Here is a 16,597-nt window from a genome sequence, read left to right on the forward strand (position 1 = left end):
AAAGCAAAGGATGAATGAATCAGTCAGAATATGTACATGTACGTACTGCCATGTTTTTTATATAAGAGAATTCAAAAAAGGCAGCTCATGTCCATAATGTGCGGGATCTGCAGATATGTTAGCAGCCATTTTCCTGACTCTTGACCTGGATGGAGACCTGATTATCGGCTGCAGTTTGTGAATATCAGATCCTGGTTAGTTTTTGATTGACTTTATATTTTTGGCTCAGTTTGTATCTACATCAATCTACTGACCTCTCTGTCCAGCTGGTCCTGCATGTTCTTCCATCTCTGCTCCTTCTGTCGTCTCTCCTCCTCCTCTCTGCTCCTCTTCTCCTCCTCCTTCCTCGCTCTCTCCTCCTCGGCCTCCCGTGCCGCCCTCTCCTGGCGCTCCCTGGCCTCCTCCTGCCTCCTCTGCTCCTCCTCCGCCTTCAGCCTAAAGAAAACATGAACGATGATATTCCACAGCTCAGACCCTGACCTGATATTAATTTAGATTTTCATATTTCTTGTTCAGTGTTAATTTCCTCATCTGAGTCCAGCAGGTTTTCAGTTTGTTCCCTGCAGCTGTGGTCTCAGACAGTATCAGCCGATCGCAGATAGCCTGACTGACGCTCACCTCTCCACCTCCTGACTCAGACAGTATCAGCCGATCGCAGATAGCCTGACTGACTCTCACCTCTCCACCTCTTGACTCAGGCAGTATCAGCCGATCCCAGATAGTCTGACTCTCTCACCTCTCCTCCTCCTGCCGCTGCCTCTCCTCCAGCTCCTTCTGGATCCGGGCCAGACGCCGTCGCTCCGCCAGCAGCCGGGACGCCTCCTCGGCGTCCGTCGTCCCGCCAACGCTGCGGCCGCTGGGCGTGCCTGGTGACTCTGTGGAGGTATTAAATTCATAAATTAAGTTTTTGGTTAAATTCTAAAGTGCTCATTTACTTGGTTTTTCATAAACTTTCAGTTGAATAAAGTTTGACGCTTGTGTTGAAGTTAAGACTTCTTCAACTCGTAGATGTTTATAGTCACGCTTTTATTTTGAAGTCTGCTTGTACAGCAGTTCTGCTTCCTCTTCTTACATTCTTTCTTCTTTTTAAAGAAATGTTTTTGATTAAATCACAAATATAAACCTAACCCCTGTTTATATGAAGGGAAAATGAAACCAGTAAAATGTTTAACCTAAACAATATTAAGACAGGTTTTGTTTAAACATTCGATCAACTCAGCTACCTTTCAAACACATTAAAGGGGCAGTACGTGTTTTCCAGCCACATAAAGCCAGTTTATAGCACAACTGAGTAACTTTATTGCATTCAGTTGTTATAAAAGCTGCACATGTTATATATGGCTTAAAAGAATTTTACTTTATTTGATGCCTTGAATTTTGTGTCTCTGCCTCTTAAAAAACTTCTGCTGTTTCTGAAGCTTCTCTTCAGGAAGTCACGCCAACATGGCTCCTCTATTAACCCTTTAACTTTTTTAGTGATGTTTCTCTAAGCAGAAGCTCATAACGAGCTCAGCAGTTCTATAAGATGTTTGCTAATTGCTGCTGGCTAGTTTAAAGGAGCTGAGTGGGGAGGAGCTGCGCCTCGAAGGCGGAGCTAAGTCCACCCAGGTGTTTAGCAGCTGAATGGTTGCCATGGAGATTAAAAGATTTTTCAAACATGCATGAAAGAATCAAAGTAACACTGCAGGTTTGTTTTGATGAGGGAAAAACTTTCTAACTTGATGGAAAGCTAAAACAATTAGATTTTACATGGTGCTGCCCCTTTAAGACGTCATTAGACAGTAATGACGAGTTCTATTTCACTTTTATTATGACATGTATGGTAACTGCTATGTCTGTGTTTGTCTAAGCTTTGATGTATTGTGAGAGTTTAGAGAAGATGATAATAATAATGATGATGGAACCTGCGTTCAGCTCTCTGCTGCTGGATTTGCTGATCTTCTTGTTTTCTGGAGCTTCAGATTTGGCAGATTTCCTCTCCAGAGTGCCGTGACCTTTGTTGTCGTTGATGCCCTTGTCGTCGGCGCCTGGAGTGGGGGCTCTCTGCCGCAGCGGGGACGGCGGGTACTGTCCCGGGAGCAGGGCGACTGGGCGCGGCTCCGGTTGGACCTCACCCTGTAAGCACAGCGTGCCGCCATCTGAGCAGGAACGGGATCGGAGGAGAGTTTGTGCGACTACGTACCGCTTGGACGCAGCGTGGCCTTTACTGTTGGCCTTGAAGGAAGAACTGCGGACCGGAGTGCTGGCTGTCTCCCCCTACAGGTCACATTTATAATTATTAATGACATATTAATCAGCTTTTTTATTATCAACTGAACTCTAAGGAGCCACTGTGCAGCCTCTGATTTCATAAATACTTTTTATAAAAATTATTTATCAACCCATAGAAGCAGAACTGCTGTTTCTGCTGTTTCCAGTTCCAGTGTTAATGATGATGATCTGGTTACTAGAAATCAAGAAAATATCATTTTTTTTCTCCTTCTGACCGTTGGTGTTTTGGCTTTTTCCTCGGGGAATCCGGCGATGCTTCTGCGGTTGGAGGAACTCCTGAAGGATCTGTTGTTGTTGGGGGAAGCTGTTCGGCGGGACACAGAGGACACTGACAGGTCACAACACAGGCACACAAAATAAATGACAGACGTGATGACACAAAGAAAACATGTTACAAAAACATTCTTCATTCAGCATATTTACCCAAAGAAGCATTTGTTAAATCTTAAATATTTCTTGCTTTTAAAACCTGATCAGAGTAATAATAACACAGTTACATGTTCACCTGATAGTTTGCAGCTTTAGGTATTACAACAGTCTGATTTTCTCTTTCCTAAAGTGAAATCCTTCATGTTTTTTTTAACCAGATTGTAATTGTTAACCTATCTATCACTGATCGGCTTGTTCTGCTTCCTGTTCAGCCATATTTGGTCTCACCTCTCTCTGGGGAATTGAGAGCCGCTGAGGAGCTGGAAAGCTGTTTGTTGATTGGCTGATCCATCGTTGGTGGAGACAAGAAGTCAACTATTATTGAAAAAAGAACAACAAAAAACCCCACTGGTTAGTTATTTCCACAGAAACATCCACGGCTGATTTCGCGCTGCGTTTGTGACACTACCATGTGTTGGAAACACCAGAGGACAAACACCAAACTGCTCACACAGAAGATAATCCTGCAGGTCGATGAGCCGCTGCATGAATTAACCTCAGAGATGCAAGGCAGGGGTGAAGCCGCAGAGGCTCTTCATCATGAATGGAGGATGATGGCAGAAAATCAGTCACTGAGAAACTGAGCGATAATGCGTCCTACAGCGCCTGAAAGCACCATGGATCCTCATATCCAATAAAAATGACTCGGTTTGATCAGAAAATTGATTCATTTATTGTAAACTGTACTTCCTGTTCTGAGGAGTTTCATGAATAATTAAAGGTTCATATTAAAGTTCGTAAGCAGTTGATTTCCCAAAGCTCATAAAATATGTAACTTTAGTCGGTTTAGTCAGCTTTAAAATCTTTTAATCTCTCTATATTCAGAGTTAATGTTATCAGACAGCTTAATAAAAATAAAAAAAATACTGCACCAGTAATTTCACTCAGTTATTTTTGTCATTACACCCATGAAAAAATGAAATGAATGGAAATTAAAATGAAGAATGCAGAAGAACTTGAAGGCGGAGAATTTTTCTAAACATATTTTACTCACTTTCTTTATTTAAAACAAAATCAGATCACATAAAACGTCCAGTTCAACCCAAGTGTTTACAATAATCCTGAGTTTGACGTCTCTGGAGTTTGTCTATTGTTATCATTTGTTTGATGTGTTTACTAGAATGAATTATGGTGTGGCAGGACGGGGTACGTTGCTTTTTGTCATCAAATTTCTATCTGGTTTTTTCTTCTTTTTTTCACATTTAATCATCATTTGACTGCAGGATGAAAGTTCAACTGCTTGAATAAACTCAAATATTCATTAGCATGAAAACAAGCAGCGATCTGCTTATTTTCCGTGAATTTTCAGGAAAAACCTGGAGGGATTTTCTAAATTTGTTTTTTACTGCATTTTTATTTCCTTTATATTGTGTCTGGTTTATTATTTGATGTTTTATTTTATCTTATTTATTTCTGATGTTGTTTCATTTTTATTCATCTACTAAAATAAATCAATTACTTTGATTTTAACTACACTTCATTCTGTGTTAATTACATCAGTTTTTAAAGTTGCTTTATTTAAGCACAAATTGAACAATTAATAATTTTGACAGGATTAGATTCTGAATCTGCTGTTTGGATCCATAATGATTCAACATCATGGTAACAATATCAGAACCATGGTTACCAGAGTAAGAATCACAAGAGGCATTTTATAACAGTTTTTGTAAATGTGCAACATATTTAGCAACAAAATTAGAAAAGAAATGAAGAAAAGAAAAACGTGGATCTTGGAGCTGCTGATGAGTAAAATGGGGCAGAACGATTAAAATATGTGTAGATGCTGTCTGGTTGGCCGTTGGTGATAGATAGCTACAGGCTGAATGTCTGGCATGATGCGTGTGTGTGTGTGTGTGTGTGTGCGTGCGTGCGTGCGTGTGTGTGTGTGCTTTATAGGATGGACTCCCTGCTGAGAATCATGTTCATGCATGGCTAAACAAGGACAGGAAGAGGAGCAGCCGCCTGTGATCAGGATGGCTGAGTCCTGATCACTCCTCACTTCTTTATTCTCTGTGAAGACAAAGATTCACTTTGCTGATCAATAGTCCTTTTATTTTCTACTGACTCGTTTTTCCTGCTTATCTTTTTACCATTACAGACTTCTCAGAGGAAAATGGAGCCATTTGGGTGGGATGTTTAAATTCATATTGCATAGCGAGACATTTCTCACCGCTTTGATAAATTACCAATTAAATTACTTTTCTTTAATCTGCTTTTAGTCAGAAATAGTCAATTCATGATATCAGTCAGCAGGAAACCAATTAAAGTATTTATTTCTTCAATCAGGGATGAGATTCTGCAAAATAATGTGATCTAGTATGCAGAAAATTTCACATCTATTTCTATGATTAATGAAAATATTAAACTGATAAAACATCAAATAAGCAAAATGGACATTAAATAGATTGTTTACACATATAAAATGAGCGCAAAATAGGATTTTAGCAGCTTTTATCAGTTCAAATTCAACTTTTTCCCCAACAGAAAGGAAACTGAACATTTTGTTCCAGTCATGAATAAATTTATGCCCAAATCAAAGTCGTTTAGACAACAAATAAATTAAAGTTGTTTCTATAATCTGCTCGCATAAATAAAGTCACATGACTTCTGTAAATGTCGCGTAGCAGCAGGAGTCATTTAGCTTTCAACAAGCATCACAATCAGAGGCATTTGGAACAGGACTGACCGGTCCGAATACGGATCAGAACCACAATGGAAAAAAGGTCAAATTAAGGTAGATGGGATTTTTGCATTTATTCTCCAGAATTAATCAAAAATGCTTTAGATTTTATACAAATAACAAGAAAAAAACTGACTGGTGGAAAGGCAGCATGTAGGTGATTAATTTGTATTTTTAAACAAAAGCAGCTTCTTTTTGAACAAATATAAATTAAAAATATAAACAAAACAATACTATAATGAAAGAAAACAATTATTTAAATCTGCTACAAAATGTGAAAAATATTATAAAAATGCACATCTATAAAGTAGGCTAACCTATTTTTCTCTCTTTTTTATTTTCTATATTTTTTCCATTTATATTTTGTGTTTTTAATAATTTGCATTCATGTTTTAAATTCATTTATTTTCCATTGTTTCTATTTTCTTATTTATGGTTTCAGAAACACTGGAATTGATTCTGTATTTTTTTTTCCATTCCTGTTTTTAATTTTTAATCATTTCTATGCAGGTTTTTATTTACTTTGTACATTTTCTCCTGTTTTTATTTTCTTATTTTAACATGATGGTAAGATGATAGTTCCTAAAACATTGGAAGTTTAAATATTTATTCCATTGTTGTTTATCTAGGTAATTTTCTCCTGTTTTATTGTTTTTTATTTTACCTTTACAGTAAGATATGTAATAACTTCATGCAGCAGATTCTGCATTAAAAGTAGTAAGTTTATCGGTTTACTGTAACATTTTAACAGGTTATTTTTAAAAATCTGGATTATTTTGATTAGAAAGTAAATTAAAAAATGGACGTAGACGTGAAATGCCCTTGCAGAGATTTTCAGCATCGCTGCTGCTGATTTAAATAAACGTCACAACAGGACGACGCCACAGTCAGTCTGACGACACAAAGACGACGCATGCATGCAGGCGGCGAAGCGGCTGCAGAGGAGGCGGGATGGGCGTGGCACACACAGTCATGGATCAGTACCGTTACGGGATTGGCTGGCGCTGGAAGCGGCAGGAAGCTCATTGGGCTGAGCGGAGCCAATGGCATGGCAGGGCGGGGTCTGAGGGTTACCTGGGCAGCAGGCGAAGCAGAGCGGAAAAAGCAAAGCGTTACGCATTCACACACCGACACACACCCGAGTTATCGTCCATCTGAGCAGGAAGCAGCATCGACTCGGACAAAACACGGCTACGGAAAAACCCGCCATGAAATACTGCAAAGCGAAACGTCGTCACATCGCACAAGCAGAGGCTCAAACTTTCTCATCTGGATCCATTTTTCATCTGTATTTGGTATAAAGAAGCTGGAGTTAGCTCATGAGTTAGAAAAGAAGCAACTAAATCTGTAAAAAAATGAAAAAATATATAGAAATATGAACTAAACTAATATTTCTCTTTGTTTTTTCTGTATTTATTCTATTTCTGTTCTAAGTTTTAGCCATTTGCATCCCGTTTTTTTTTTTCTTCTAATTTTAGATTTTCATTTAAATCATTTGCATATAAATCAGTAATGTAATTATTTTATGCAGCTGGGACTGTGTAATATTTACAGAATCAAAATAAGTAAGTGGTTAAATATGGAGGTTAATCCAGTAAACATAAATATTAAATTACTGCAGAACAGAGGAAGGAGGTCAGAGTTTTTCACTGCAGTTAGATGCAGCAAAGCTGGACTCAATTTGAATCCAATAAAGCATGAAATGAGGTTTTTCTTACAGATTATAGAGGAATCAATCCAAACTGGAGTGCGACACAGATAAACCTCAGAGGTTTATCACGATGACATATTATGCCGGACGATGAATTGTCCCAGAACTTATTGTGATAAACGATAATATTGTTGTCTTGAGACCATTTTAGAGTAACAGTGATAATAACGGCTTAACAAAGCAAGAATACATCCTGAAGATAAATAAACTTCACTGTTAATGAAGATTTAGCACTGGAACTGAAAGACATTTTAAATATCCAAAATAAATAGAACAAAACTAAAATTAATTATAAAGTCTCAAAATTGTTCTAGTTGAGACCAAAGACTGAAAACTTTCATCATCCAGTAGAAAGAGAGGAAATGGAAATGATTGAGTTATTTTAATTTATCTTGTCTGCACTGACTCTACTGCCTGCTACACATCTGATCTGTCAGCCATTATTAGGTCGTCATGCAGTTTGTAATGCATCCAAATCCTAATCGACTGCAGCTTTTAGTCGCTGCAGAGCAAACAGGATGAAGAGGCGGCTCAATGATCAACACCAAACTGGAAGACAATCACTCCAACTTCCTGAATAAAAACCTTTTCCTGAACTGATGGGTCACATTTAAACCTCACAACAACATCCCAGCCTGCTGACGTTTCTGCAGCCAGTCAGTGCACAAAACTTAAGAAAAGAATCTAAGCAAGAAAAAGAAAACTGATTAAAATTGGAAATCAGATTAGGTATAAAAAATGTTATTTTTACGCCCTGCTGCCGGACAGGAAGTGGCTGGAAACCCTGAGCTTTATTCCAGACTGGACCTAAACATTGACTGGTAACTGGAGCCGCTCAGCGCTCAATTTCAATGCTTTAAAAATCTAAATAAAACAGACCAGCTCAAACAGTTGGATGCATTTCCACAATTAATCCCTTATATTCCTAATTTAACAGATTAAATTTGCAGTTCATCCCATCCACTAAATCAGTTTTAAAGCATTTCTGATGCAGAACAAGTGAGGTTCTGAGAACGCAGCCCATCATCTGTAAGATGAGACGCTGCTGCTTCTGCTGCAGTGGGCCACAGATCCCAGATCAGGCCGCCGGGCCGGAGCCGGAGCCGCCGCTGGGCGGACCCCGGATCAGAGCCAGATCGCCTCAGCTGAGAACAGCTGATGGAAAAAATCAGCGGCGGTTCATTGCTGACGTAACAGAGAAACAAACAACAGAACGGCGTGAATCAGGAAGGAAAGGAGCCATAATGTCGCACTTTGAGTTTCTGCGGCGGCCTTGTTCAAGGTGAGACTCTGTGTCTCCCAGCAGGACAATAAAACACACACACACACACACACACACACACCACCCCCCCCCCCCCACACACACACACCTGTAGCCCCGACCAGCAGCGGTGAAGCCGTTACCTGCTCAGGTCGGATGATGCGGAGCCCTGCGAGGTTTGCTGCTCCTGCATTGCAGCCTCCACACCCTTTTCTTCCTACATCACTTCTCCTCCTCACATCATCACTTCCTCCTCTCTCATGTCTCCACCCTTCCATCCCACCATCCCCCTCTTCCTCTCCACCTGACCTCCACTCCTCCTCTCCATCCCCCATCCCTCCATTACTCCCAGTCTTCCCATGACATCATCACCATCACAACAAAGCTCCCAGCTGAGGCTGAACTCACCTTCGGCTCCGTCAGGCGGCCCGCCCCAGGTCCAGCGTTTGGGCCGGTTGTCCAGGTGCTCCCGGGCCTCCACGCCGCCGCCGCGTCGCTCGGCGCCCCCGGCTCTCCGGTGCACCAGGGCCTCCAGCCTCTCCTGCTCGTTGCGTTCAGAAACAGGGAAGAAGAGACATTCTCTCACCGAGCCATCGCTACGGCGACGGACGCCGGGCGATGCGCTCGGAGACGGACGCGCCATGGCAACCGCGTGCAACCGCAGCGTCTCCCCCGCGGCGTCCCGATGTCAGTCAGAGGGTCATGATATGCAGCGCCGCGCCTTCGCTCGTCCGTCTGCCGGCTCCGACTCCCTCTCTCTCCTCCCTCTCTTTACCTCGATCGCCCACTCCCTCTCTAATGACAGAGCACATTGGCTGGCAGGAGGGGCAGCTGCAGCTTATCACCCACACACACACACACACACACACACAGGCATGCACGCACACACACACACACACACAGACACACGGAGACACACACACACACAGGCATGCACACACACACACCGAGACACACACACACACACACAGAGACACAGAGACACACACACACACACACACACACAGGCAGCACACACACACACACACACACACAGAGACACACACACACACACACACACACACAGAGACACACACACACACAGAGACACACACACACACACACACACACACACAGGCATGCACACACACACACACACACACACAGAGACACACACACACACACACACACACACACACACCGAGACACACACACACACACACACACACACACACACAGAGACACAGAGACACACACACACACACACACACACACACAGGCATGCACACACACACACACACACACAGAGACACACACACACACACACACAAGCACACACACACACACACACAGGCATGCACACACACACACACACACACACACACAGAGACACACACACACACAGAGACACACACACACACAGAGACACACACACACACACACACACACACACACAGACACACACACACACAGAGACACACACACACACACACAGACACACACACACAGAGACACACACACCCCCACACACACAGAGACACACACACACACACACACACCGAGACACACACACCCCCACACACAGAGACACACACACACACACAGAGACACACACACACACACACAGAGACACACACACACACACACAGAGACACACACACACACACACACAGGCATGCACACGCACACACACACACACACCGAGACACACACACACACACAGAGACACAGGCATGCACACACACAAGTGTCCATCAAATGTGGCGTATACCAAGGAGATGCTCTGTCCCCGCTACTGTTCTGCATAGGCCTGAACCCCCTCAGCCAAATTATCAACAAGACTGGCTACGGATACCGACTCAAATATGGGGCCAACATCAGTCACCTTCTCTACATGGATGACATCAAGCTGTACGCCAAGAGTGAGCGAGACATCGACTCACTGATCCACACCACCAGGATCTACAGCACTGGACATTGGGATGTCATTCGGACTAGAGAAATGTGTCGGCTGATCACAAAGAGGGGGAAGGTGATCCGCACAGAAGGTCTCACTCCCACAAGGAACAATAGCAGACATAGAGGACAGTTACAAGTACCTAGGTATACCACAAGCAAATGGCAACCTCAATGAGGTCACAAGGAAAGGAGCCACAGCTAAATACCTCCAACGAATAAGGCAAGTCCTGAGAAGCCAGCTCAATGGCAAGAACAAAATCCGTGCGATAAACAGCTATGCCCTGCCAGTAATCAGATACCCTGCTGGAATAATCAGCTGGCCAAAGGAGGAAATAAAAGCCACAGATATTAAGACTAGAAAGCTACTAACCATGCATGGAGGGTTCCATCCCAAATCCAGCACCCTGAGACTGTACACGAGCCGCAAGGAAGGAGGCAGAGGACTAGTGAGTGTGAGAACCACTGTCCAGGACGAAACATCCAAGATCCATAAATACATCAGGGACAAAGCCTCAACAGACAATGTGCTCAGTGAATGTCTCAGACAACAGGGAACGGAGGTTGAGGTGCCAGAGATACCATCATGGGAGGACAAGCCCCTACATGGGATGTACCACCAGCAAATAACCCAAGTGGCTGATATCAGTAAATCCTACCAATGGCTGGAAAAAGCTGGACTCAAGGACAGCACAGAGGCCCTCATCCTGGCCGCCCAGGAACAGACCCTAAACACCAGAGCAATAGATGCCCAGATCTACCACACCAGACAAGACCCAAGGTGTAGGTTGTGCAAGGAGGCCCCTGAGACAGTCCAGCACATCACAGCAGGGTGCAAGATACTGGCAGGGAAAGCGTACATGAGCGACATAACCAAGTGGCAGGCATAGTGTACAGAAACATCTGTCCAGAATATGGACTGGAAACCCCGAGATCAAAGTGGGAAACACCCCCAAAGGTGGTGGAGAACGCCAGAGCTAAGATCCTGTGGGACTTCCACATCCAGACAGACAGAATGGTAATGGCGAACCAACCAGACATTGTCGTAGTGGATAAACATCAGAGGAAAGCCATTGTGGTAGATGTAGCAATACCAAGTGATTGCAACATCAGGAAAAAGGAGCACGAGAAACTGGAGAAATACCAGGGCCTCCGGGAAGAACTGGAGAGGGCCTGGAAGGTGAAGACCACAGTGGTGCCTGTGGTCATCGGGGCCCTCGGGGCAGTCATCCCCAAACTGGAGCAGTGGCTACAACAGATCCCAGGAACAACATCAGACATCTCAGTCCAGAAATGTGCAGTCCTTGGCACAGCCAAGATACTGCGCAGAACCCTCAAGCTCCCAGGCCTCTGGTAGAGGACCCGAGCTCAGAGGATAAGAACCACCCCGGTGGGTGAGAAGGGAATTATATATATATATATATATATATATATATATATATATATATATATATATATATATATATATATATATAAATACATATGTATACATATGAATAAATGTGGTTGTCTTATTTTCTGTTTCAAGTTAGCAATAAATATGTTGGAACAGATGAATTTGAGCAGTGATGTTGTTGAATGTGGGGGAAGCCGGAGCGCCCGGAGTGAACCCACCCCTACACGGGGAGACATTTCCCCCCGTGCAGTCCTGGCTTTTTAATATTAAAATGTCCAATTAACACCATCTGAACCTCTTTATCCAATTACTCCCAATCAGCCAGCTTTGAAATCTAATGTGCTGGAGACATAATCTCATGTCTACAGTGGATGAACTTTATTTCTGTTTGTGAATTTCCGCAGAAGTGACGGAGATACAGCCTTCCTAAATCGTTTCCACAGAGATAATTTTTTCATGGGTCTTTCTTGATCACAGTTATCCTTCTCCTCAGCTGACTCTTCTGCAGCATGAGTCTCTGAGTCCTGAGTTGATGTTTGTATTGTATCTTCATTTAATGTGACCTTTCTCTGTGGAGTGATGTTCTCTGGTCTCTCTCCCCTTCTGTCCCCATTTCTGCAGAAGTCGTCTGGGGGATCTCTGCTACTATGTCTAAATCATTTCTTGGTATTTTAGTGTCTTGAATCAACTTGTAATTTGTCCCCACTGGGATGACAACAGCTTCCATTTCAGCTCTCATTGTCATATGCTTCTTTTTCTGACATTTAGATTCAGTCAATTCTTCTGAAATGATCTGCTGAATGATCACTTCTTTAGTTAGAATCTGGTTTATAACAGAGGCTGTCTGAAGCCCTTCTGCTTCTGAAACTCCCTGTTTACTGCTTGCTCCAGAAACCGTGTCATTATTTAAGGTTTCCAATTCAAAGCCAGGTTTCTTTGTCGATTCTATTCTGTTTTGACTTGTAGATATCTTGTACAGCTTTTTCTGCCCATCCTGGTACCCATTCAGATCAGCCCACTGAGTTTCAGAGGGCTGATCTCTTAGAAATAAAAATATCTCAGTTTGCCTAAAAATTGTTTGTCGGACTGGTTTCAGATGGTTTCTGGTGTCCAACACATGTATCTCAGTATGCCTAAAAATTGTTTGTCGGACTGGTTTCAGATGGTATCTTGTGTCCAATACATGTATCTCAGTTTGCCTAAAAATTGTTTGTCGAACTGGTTTCAGATGGTATCTGGTGTCCAACACATGTATCTCAACTTGCCTAAAAATTGTTTGTCGGACTGGTTTCAGATGGTATCTATTGTCCAACACATGTATCTCAGCTTGCCTAAAAATTGTTTGTCGGACTGGTTTCAGATGGTATCTTGTGTCCAATACATGTATCTCAGGTTGCATAGAAAGTGTTTGTCGAACTGGTTTCAGACGGCATCTGGTGTCCAACACATGTATCTCAGGTTGCATAGAAAGTGTTTGTCGAACTGGTTTCAGATGGTATCTAGTGTCCAACACATGTATCTCAGTTTGCCTAAAAATTGTTTGTCGAACTGGTTTCAGACGGCATCTGGTGTCTGACACATGTATCCTAGGTTGCATAGAAAGTGTTCGAGGGACTGGCTTCAACTGATTGCTTGTTTCTTGTGCGTCTTGCTCTGTTTCCATTGCAGCAGACTTGTGATCAACTGTTTGTGGGCGATTTTCTGACTCTGTCTGAGTTTCAACAGAAATCATTGGACTCTTTCTTCGTCTTCTTACGGACAGTATTTTCCTCATCATATCTTTCTGTTTTTTAATTTCAGCAGTTAGTTTCTTATTTATTGCAGACATTTCATCAAGTTGTTTCATGAGGTACTTCTGTACTGCAATATGGACCAGTTCAAATTCCATCATTTTGGCTACACACTCACACTTTGGATGACTTGTTACCTTTTCAGAGGGGTAGGGTGAAACCATTGAAACATTTTGGGTACCAATGACATCAGGGAAAAAGCTGATATCTACATGAGGCTCTGAGTCAGGGAGCGTTTTCCAAAATGTCTTCGGTCCACTGCTGGGCAAAGCTGCCTGATGACTTTGTTGTTCTGCCAGAGGACCTTTACTGATGTCATCATTCTCAGCAAAAAATGACAGATCAATACAAGCACCTTCCTCGGGGAAGGATTTCCACAACAGTGGGGTCCTCTTGTTGCGCTTACTTTTAGAAAACTGTTTGTCCCCTTTTTGATTGACTTTCCTCCATGAGCTGGAGATGTTTTGCTCTTTGGCGTCCGGCTGAGTGGTACAAATCGCCGTGCTGTCAGGAAATCTTTCCTCTTTCAAGGATGCGCCTTCGTCACGTTCTTGTGAAACCATTGAAACATTTTGGTTACCAATGATATCAGGGAAAAAGCTTACATCTACATGAGGCTCTGAGTCGGGGAGCGTTTTCCAAAATGTCTTCGGTTCGTTGCTGGGCAAAGCTTCCTGATGACTTTGTGGTTCCGCCAGAGGACCAATACTGATGTCTTCATTTTCAGCAAAAAATGACAGATCAATGCAAGCACCTTCCTCCGGGAAGGATTTCCACAACAGTGGGGTGCTCTGGTTGCGCTTACTCTTACAATGCTGTTTGTCCCCTTTTTGATTGACTTTCTTTAGTGAGCTGGAGATGTTTTGCTCTTTGGCGTCTGGCTGTGTGGTAGAGATCGCCGTGCTGTTAGGAAAACTTTCCTCTTTCAAGGAAGCGCCTTTGTCACGTTCTTGTGAAACCATTGAAACATTATGGGTACCAATGATATCAGGGAAAAAGCTGACATCTACATGAGGCTCTGAGTTGGGGAGCGTTTTCCAAAATGTCTTTGGTCCGCTGCTGGGCAAAGCTGCCTGATGACTTTGTTGTTCTGCCAGAGGACCATAACTGATGTCTTCATTTTCAGCAAAAAACGACAGATCAATGCAAGCACCTTCCTCGGGGAAGGATTTCCACAACAGTGGGGTCCTCTTGCTGCGCTTACTCTTAGAAAGGTGTTTGTCCCCTTTTTCATCTACTGTCTCCAGTGTGTTGGTGATCGGATCTTTTTCAACTGGCATTGAAGGACCCTGCAGTTCGATATTCTCGGCAGACTTCTTCAGCTCCTCAGCTGCGTGCATCTCCCACCACACTGCAAATGACATCTTCTTCTTTTTGCGCTTTGGTGGCTTGGGTGGTTGTAACTCCCTTTCCACAATGTTGTCAGATGCGACCTCTTCGAATCTCGGCTGGTTGGACTGCATTGTATTCTTTTGTTGATTCGGATTGTAAATTAAAATTACTTTTCTAGAATCTCGGTAAAATTTCAAGTTAAGTTTGATGTCAATCTCCTAAAGAAATGAGCACCAAACAAAGTTGAAGATCTTACTGTGAACTGCTAAACGAACTCTCAAGACGAACGTATCACCAACGGCTGCTAACAGGTTGTGACATCAGTAGATTGATGTGAGGAACTTTTATAATCGCTGGTGATGTCAGAATTCTGCCTTTGGAGTCACATTGTGATGTCATAGTTTCAGAGAGTGTCAGAGGGCTTTTAAATTGTCACTGGTTGCCATAGTTACCAGTGACTATGGTAACCATGGCAGGTGAGGCAGAGCCTCACCTGTAATAATGGAAAAATATAATAAAATAATTTTCCCCCTTCCATATATATATATATATATATATATATATATATATATATATATATATTATATATATATATATATATATATATATATATATATATATATAGCTGACTGGATAGCTCAATACATAAGGCATCAGTATATCACCCGAGAGGGCAGGGTTCGAATCCAGTCTGGGTCCTTAGGCAAGACCCTTCAAGCTACTGCCTACCTCATACCATGAGAGATACTAAGTTGCATAACATGCCGGCTCAGACGTCGCCCGGCCAAACAAGGTCTGCGTCAGGTGTTGGGGAACCAGAGCACCTTGATGACAAATTGGCTACTGGAACAAGACAGAAATGGGCGAGAGATGAAAATGTGGATCTGTTGGAATGCTACTACTCAAGTAACCCTAGTCAGAGGGGTTACATGCAAAGACTGGGGAAGGAATGGTTACTTCGACATCCCCATTCAACACTAAGCGCTAAACAACTAGTAGCTCAGTGTTCCAACATCCGCAAACGGCAACTGCTATCACAACTTGAGATTGACGAGATACAACACAAATGCTACGGCAAAAGGGAGGAACCCGGATGTCAGGACTGTGGGGACTTAACTACAAGTCCCCACCCAGTGAGGGGATACACGGCCCCAATGAGCGAAACAGAGCTGAACGAGACAGCTGCTGACCTGAGAGAGAGAATCATGACCCGAATGACAACCAGGCCTCCTCGGCGCCAATTACAACGGCTGAGTGAAGTACCATCAGAAAGTCTCATTGAGAATGTGAATGCAGCATTGAGAACGATCCCTACCAACACCATAACAGAAACCAATGAGCTGATCTACAACTCAGCATCAGTGATCCTTGAGATACTTGGCTATAAGAGCAACCATGAGACCCAATACCCACCATGGAAAAGACGGTTAGAGGCTAAAATCAAGGTAACAAGGAGGGAAGTGAGCCAACTGTCAGAGCTCCACAAGGGTGCAATGAAAAGACCAGTACCCAGAAAGTACAGCCAGATGCCCATACCTGAAGCACTCGAGACTGCCAAACAGAGGCTCCAAGCCTTGGCCAGCCGCCTAAAGAGATACACAAGGGAGAATGAATCCAGAAGGATTAACCGGCTCTTCTCCACTCAACCAGCTAAGGTGTACTCTCAATGGCAGGGTAATAACAACAGAGCAGACCCACCAAGGCTGGAGACTGAACAATACTGGAAAGGCATATGGGAAAGGGAGGCGTCCCACAACAGCAATGCACAGTGGCTGATCTCTCTACGAGAGGA

General features: G+C 43.1%; 1 pseudogene; it reads right to left on the bottom strand.

Moving 5' to 3' along the window:
- Positions 1 to 16,597, bottom strand: part of LOC129354378 (MAP7 domain-containing protein 2-like) — a 33,073-nt pseudogene that overhangs the window by 5,666 nt on the left and 10,810 nt on the right.

This window comes from Poeciliopsis prolifica, unplaced genomic scaffold, assembly GCF_027474105.1.
Source record: "Poeciliopsis prolifica strain line A6 unplaced genomic scaffold, Auburn_PproV2 SCAFFOLD109, whole genome shotgun sequence".
NCBI classification, from domain to species: domain Eukaryota; kingdom Metazoa; phylum Chordata; class Actinopteri; order Cyprinodontiformes; family Poeciliidae; genus Poeciliopsis; species Poeciliopsis prolifica.